This window comes from Colobus angolensis, unplaced genomic scaffold, assembly GCF_000951035.1.
Source record: "Colobus angolensis palliatus isolate OR3802 unplaced genomic scaffold, Cang.pa_1.0 Scaffold100, whole genome shotgun sequence".
Lineage (NCBI taxonomy): Eukaryota > Metazoa > Chordata > Mammalia > Primates > Cercopithecidae > Colobus > Colobus angolensis.
The window spans coordinates 1673083-1680163 of record NW_012110920.1 but is presented as its reverse complement, the minus strand read 5'-3'; positions in this window follow the sequence as shown (position 1 = coordinate 1680163).

Below are 7081 nucleotides of genomic sequence, written 5' to 3'. Positions count from 1 at the left end.
TAATTTTTTGTATTTTAAGGGGAACAAGGTTTCACTGTGTTGGTCATGCTGGCCTTGAACCCCTGGCCTCAAGTGATCCACCCCCTTGGCCTCCCAAAGTGCTGAGATTACAGGTATGAGCCACCGCACCTGGCCTACTGCATATACTAGATTCTAAGTGTGGATTCTACCATCTTTCTAATTCATTTGTGGTCCTATAGAGTGTTAGTGAGTTGATGGCCGGCAGTTAAATGTTGCGTCCCATCAACAGCACCTGTGCCTGGGTAGGGTTGTCGCATCTGGTGTGGCCCCTATTGTGTTTGTTCTTCTACTTAAGAAAAACAGTTTCTTCTCATTCCATTTAGATTCATCCAGGGTTTAATGAATGAGGAGGCCACAAGTATTGTTTTCCTTCCTGATCCCCTTCCTGTGATTGGCTAGAGAAGGGGATGCCCTTGGCAAAGGTTGGGAGGGGAGGGGCGGCGGGCGGGCATCACTCATCTGTGGAAGGAGTTGGGGAGGAGGCCTTTCTTCACTCACGAATGAATGCTTCCCTTCACTGCTGTCAGCCGGGGCTGCCTGAGAAGCAGCGTGGCGACATTCTCAGGAGGGATGGGATGGTGCCTCACCTAAGAGGTGGCCTCATCCATGACTGATGGAAAGATGTTGCAGACTGGGGCCACCTGTCCTGATTGTAATCCCCTAACACATAGGGTGAGGACAGAGTCCCCACACCCTGAAATTTCAGGGATGGGCCCTGTGCTAGTAGAAAGCAAGGGGTGGGGATCTGGGGACAAGAAAAGCAACATCATTTGGTTAAAAAGCTTGCTTGACTGGGCACCAAACCCGGGCACTCTGGTTTCACAGTCCATGGTCTAATCACTGCACTGCACGGCCTTTGCAGCTACTTCTGACAGTGTCACAGGAGCCTCAGGTAGGAGGGAAGAGCAGTTACCACCTCCTCTGCACGGGGTGCCCCAAGCCCAAGTCCTGTCTATTTAAGACATTGACTTCTGTGAGTGATTTTACTTGGATACAGAGAGGAGAAGAAAAGAAGGACTGAGCTAACAAAAATATAGTTTGAAGACAAAACGAAAGAAAAAAAATTGTGTGCCTGACATGACACAGTGGAGAAAGAAAGGGCTGAAAGTTATTTGGGCTAACGTCATGGAGCAACTGAAGGAAAAGAAAGAGCTTTGATTCAAATCTACAGACTCTTTTCTTTCTCCCTCCTCTACCCCAGAGCACCAAGGAAGACTCACAAGGCTCATGGATGACCTAGAAAAATCTCACCTGTCCTCTCCATGTCTCAGCTCCTCATCTGTATAAGGAAAAAAGTTGAGCCAGTTGATGAACCAGAGGTGATGTCTCTGATATCCATTCAGTTTTAATCTCTTGTCCTTCAAGGGGAGAGGGTCAGGGGCAGGCGAATGTGGAGGAGGGCCTCAGAGCAGCCACAAAAGCGGACAGCTGCTCCCATTCAGGGCTGAGAAAGCCTAATGCACGGGTGCAGCTTTCCCAACTATTTGTTCCAACATTAAAACACTACTTCCACCCCCATGCCTCCCTCCCAGTTCTCTCCCCAACCACCTGGCCTTCTCCAGACCTTTTAGCATCCAGAAACTAGAGGACAATACCTGGCACAATGTGGTGCAGGGAAGTGGGCAATCAGGATCTGCTCCAGCCACAACCCTCTCAACAGTGTATTTGCTCAGTGCCTGCCTTTTCACTGCAGACCAGGGGGACATCCTGAAAGAGAAAACTGGAGTGGGCTAGTAAAGAAGGAAGGAAGGAAGCAAAGAAGGAAAGAAGGAAGGAAGGAAGGAAGGGAGGGAGGGAAGGAGGAAGGGAGGGAGGGAAGGAGGGAGGAGAGGAAGGAAGGAAGGAAGAGGGAGGGAGGGAGGAAGAGGGAGGGAGGAAGGGAGAGAGAGAGGGAAGGAAGGAGGGAGAGAGGGAGGGAGGAAAGGAGGGAGAGAGGGAGGGAGAGAAGGAACTATAAATCATCCTTGAAAAATGTCTAAAGGTTTTGATTTCTGCTTTTGGCAAAAATATGCTGTGGTCAGCTTTTGTTAAGTAATTCAGTGAAATTCTTCTTTGTGTATTTCAGGAAAACCCTTTCTCCTTCATGGCCATCTCTGAGGTTTCTGCAACCAGGCAAGCCCTGGCAATTCTGTGGGTGATAATTTAGGGTCCCTTGTAGAATGTCTTCTGATGTGGCACATTATATAAATAGTGGTGCACACTCTTGCATCTGGCTTTCACCTCTCTAGAGAGTCAGCTCCCAAACTAATCTTTCTAGTGGGCTCTGAATAACCTGCAAGAGGGTCCTGGGTTGATCCTGTGAGGCTGACACCCCTTACTTTGTTCTCTGAAGGAGGGAAATGGACTCTTCATGGTGCAGCCATTTAATGCCCCCATCTGTGCTAGAGCCAAATCTCAGACTGAAGATAACTTAGTATGGTGTCAGGGTTCAGAAAAAAAGACTTTGGGGACAAGCTGGACCTTATTCAAACCTAGGGTGATCAACTTTCTCAGTTTTGCCATAATTGTTCTGTTTTTAGCACAGCAAGTCCTAAATCCCAGAAAATCCCTAAGTCCTGGGCAAACCCGGATGCTTGGTCACCCTATTCTAGCTCTTTCAGGCCTTAGCCAGTCATTTTCCTTCTTTGAGCCTTAGTTTCCTCATATGTGAAATGAGGGGAATGATAACAACATCAAATGGTATGTATTTGAAGGTTAATATGCATTCAAAGATTGTTCACCAAGAAAGTTAGAAGTTTACGTGACAAAATGGTCTTTCTGTTTCTGTTCTGAGAAGGAGTAGATGTCTCCTCTCCCCAGTGTGTTTTGACTATTTCAAGTGGAGGTGTGAGGACAGCACTTGAGGATTCTGGAATACTCTTCAGGAAGCCTTGCAGGCCCTGGCAAATGCAGAGCATGAATTAAGGGTTCTCCCAGCTCTATGATTATGTGGCTAAGTGTAAATGGCAGAAGCAGCTACCTGCTTGCAGAAGTCACTTTTAGCAGCCACCACTTGCAAGTCACAAATAAGAGATTATGAAATCTTTTCTTTTAGGCTTCTTTATTGCCCCTTGGCTATTGTCTGCAGAGATTCTTAACTAATAGCCATGTTTAGAACGACTGTTTTCCAGAAACCACTGTTTCATGGCTGAAAAATGAAAAGAAGTCAATGTTTTCTAAGGACTCCATTGCAAGGCAGTTGCAGGACAAGAGTGGATTTCACAGGCATCTTAATTCCTGGCAGTAATGGCTGAGGGCTGTCTTGGAGACCAGAAGTGGCAGGCAAGAACTCCCTTAACAAAAGAGAGGCAGGGAGATTATTTATTCAAAAGCCCTGATAGAAGAAGGCCTAATCAAAGACACCATAGAAAACAAGCCACAGGCAGATAGGGAATATTTGGAACATGAGAGTGTCAAAAAGGATCCAGGCTTTTGCTAAAGGAAAGGAAATGACTAGGGGGAATGGCCTTTTTATAATTGAGCAGAGCTATGTCAGAGCTATGCGCCAAGGGTTGGGGATTATTCAAAGTGCAAACACCTTTATTATCCTGGTCCTCCCACCCCCATCACGAATGAAGTAAAAATCATTAGAATCAGTGCCAGATTCTGACTGAAAATAGAGATCATCAGAAGTTGGCAAATTCAACATGCAAGACTGGCACAAGTGATAATGAACTTGTTCTTGGCCACGGCAGTTGATGACACAATGTTGCATAATTAGAACACCTTTGGAAGTAGGGAGTAAAAAAGGACCCTCCAATCTGGAATTGACTGATTTACATAAACATTAGTGTGATTAGTGGTTTCAACTCTTAAGGTACTTCCTTGTCATTTACATTCAAATTGATGATAGGGTAGAATGCCAAGGGGAGCAACACTGATGGTGTTTAGTGCCATACAAAATGTCCCATGAGGCTGTGGGGAAGTCTGCAAAGTAGGTGTTTCTAGGTTACCAAAGTCATCTTCTTTTCTTGTGCTTTCCACCCTTTCCTAGAGAAAATTAAATTCTAGAACAGCTAATTTAAAAGTCAAGAAATTGCATTATCAGAATAATGCATTAAGGCGTATCTGCTATCTCTTGCTGAGTAATAAATCACCCAAAAACATAGTAACTTAACAACAGTTGTTTTTAACGTCTCCCAGTTTCTGTGGGTCAGGCATTCAGAGAGGGTTCAGTGGGGGGATTCTGGTTTGGAGTCCCCCAAGTGGTTGTCAGAAGAAAGGCTGGAGCCAGAACAGCAGAAGGGCTGGAGAAGCTGCAGTCTTGCTAGGCACCTCTGTCTTCACAGATGGTCTCTCCATGGGGTCTCTCTATAAGAGCTAGTTTGAGCCTCTTCACAACATGGCAGCCTCAGAGTAGTGAAAAGCTCCAGTGCAAGTATTTCAGCTCCCAACACAGCAGCTGCATCAACTTTCGTGACCTGGCCTCAGAAGTTTCTGTTGGTTACAAGTGAGTTACAAGCCCCCTTAGATTCAAGAGAAGGGGAATTTGATGTGACTTCTTAACAGAAAATGGTGATATTCTAGAGGGGCAGTGTGGGGTAAGAGATAGCACTGTGGCCATCTCTTGAAAATACAATATGGGCCGGGCACGGTGGCTCATGCCTTTAATCCCAGCACTCTGGGAGGCCGAGATGGGCAGATCACCTGAGATCAGGAGTTCGAGACCAGCCTGACCAACATAGAGAAAGCCCATCTCTACTAAAAATACAAAATTAGCTGGGTGTGGTGGCACACGCCTGTAATCCCAGCTACTAGGGAGGCTGAGGCAGGAGAATTGCTTGAACCTAGGCGGCGGAGCTTGCAGTGAGCCAAGATCATGCCATTGCACTCCAGCCTGGGCAACAACAGCAAAACTTCATCTCAAAAAAAAAAAGAAAATACAATATGCCGTCGGGTGTAAATAATTGATGATCATAATCTTTTAAGGAAATATGTATATTTTAAGGAAATATGTATATTTTAAGAAAATAATATATTAACCCAAGCAAATCTTTAAACTAGTAGAACAGGTATAGAAGAACCTGTGTCAACTGCCTCCAATCCCTTCTTCTCATTACCTCTGATTCTTTTTTTTTTTTTTTTTTGAGATGGAGTTTCACCCTTGCTGCCCAGGCTGGAGTGCAATGGCACGATCTTGGCTCACCACAACCTCCGCCTCCCAGGTTCAAGAGATTCTCCTGCCTCAGCCTCCTGAGTAGCTGGAATTACAGGCATGTGCCACCACGCCTGGATAATTTCATATTTTTAGTGGAGATGGGGTTTCTCCATGTTGCTCAGGCTGGTCTCGAACTCCCGACCTCAAATGATCTGCCTGCCTCAGCCTCCCAAAGTGCTGGGATTACAGGCGTGAGCCACTGTGCTCGGCCACCTCTGATTCTTTAGACTAGAACAACTGTATGTAATATAAGTCTCCTAGGGCTGCCATAACAAAGCACCACGGACTGAGTGACTTAAGCAATAGAAATTTATTGTCCCACAGCCCTGGAGGCTTGAAGTCTGAGATCAAGGTGCTGTCAGGGTTGCTTCTTTCTAGGGCTGTGAGAGAAGCCATGTCTCTCCCTTATCTTCTGTGGTTTACTTGTATCTTTGGCATTCCTTGTTCTGTAAAATCATCTCCCTGATCTCTGCCTTCATCTTCACAGGGTGTACTCCTGGAATGTGTACATCTGTGTCCAAATTTTCCCTTTTTATAAAGACACCAGTCATATCAGACAAGGGGCCTGGCCTAGTTCAGTATAATCTAAACTCAACTAATTACATCTGCAGTGGCCATATTTACAAGTAAGGTCACATTCTGAGGTACCAGGGTCTTAGGACTTCAACATAATGATTTTGAAGGGGACCCAATGTGACCCATAACATGCCTCTTATTTTCTGAAGGAAGAAGCTTCTTTTGATATGGTTTCTGGGAGCATGAATTGAAATAGGTAAAATTTTCCAATTTTGTATCTGTCTTTTCCTTTTCATGACACTGGACATTCCCTCCAGCCTCCTAAATACCTTCTTTACATTTTAAGTAAAGGTTTTCATTAAGGTGATTAATGTCATTAGAGTAGTTTAGGATTAAATGTTCCTTTAATTAAAATGTAATTATCAAATATTGGTTATGGGGCCTCATCCCTTCCCAAACTTTCCATAGTCCCGGTGCCCCTAGTTACATAACTTCGGGTTGCATGGGATTTTTTTTATGACTATCCCCTCATAACCTGGGATTCACCTATGCAGCAACCTAGTTTAGTAAAGAGGCTTAAAGAGCAATTTATTGACTTTAGGGATTTGAGATTGTTCTCTCTCAATTTATTTCCTTTGAATGTTTATAGAAAAAAAAAAAAAGCACAACCAACTGCTCACTGGGGAAGCCACAAATACTTGGCTTTCCTGCCCTGGCACTTATCTTGCACTTAATGTTTTCAAAATACAACTAATCATTAAATAGCCAGTTCCCACTACATCTTTGTGAGATGTGAGAATTCTTGCCATTTTCAGTAAAGGAAATTGAAGTAGAAAGCACTAAGGTGACCTGTGCAAAGTGACAGAACAAATCAGAAGCAGACCCAGGTGGCTGCCATTTTATGAACTAAAAGTTTGTCCTGTATAAACCCAGAGACAGGCTGTCACGGCCTTATCCCTTTCCTTGGAGGAGCAGCACACAGGCAGGAGTGAGCAGACACCAAGCACACAAGGACCATGGCCAGCAGATACCCACTGGGAGCAGGCATGTTGTTAGTGCTTGTAAAGCTCCCTGGAGATCTCAGAAACCTTAAGGTGAACTTTTGGGACATGATACCCTGAGTCAGATGAGACTCCAAAGCAATCTCTTTGGTACTACAGGGTGGTAAGATCTGGGAAATCTGGGTCACAGGAACAATAATGAAAAAGATGTGGAAGGTATTCCTTCTGTCCTAAACTGTAATCCTCTTGATCATAGGATCTATTAGAAACAAGCTCCCTGAAATCCTTTGGTCTACTCTTTTTTTTTTTTTGAGGTGGAGTCTCGCTCTGTCGCCCGGACTGGAGTGCAGTGGCCGGATCTCAGCTCACTGCAAGCTCCGCCTCCCGGGTTTACGCCATTCTCCTG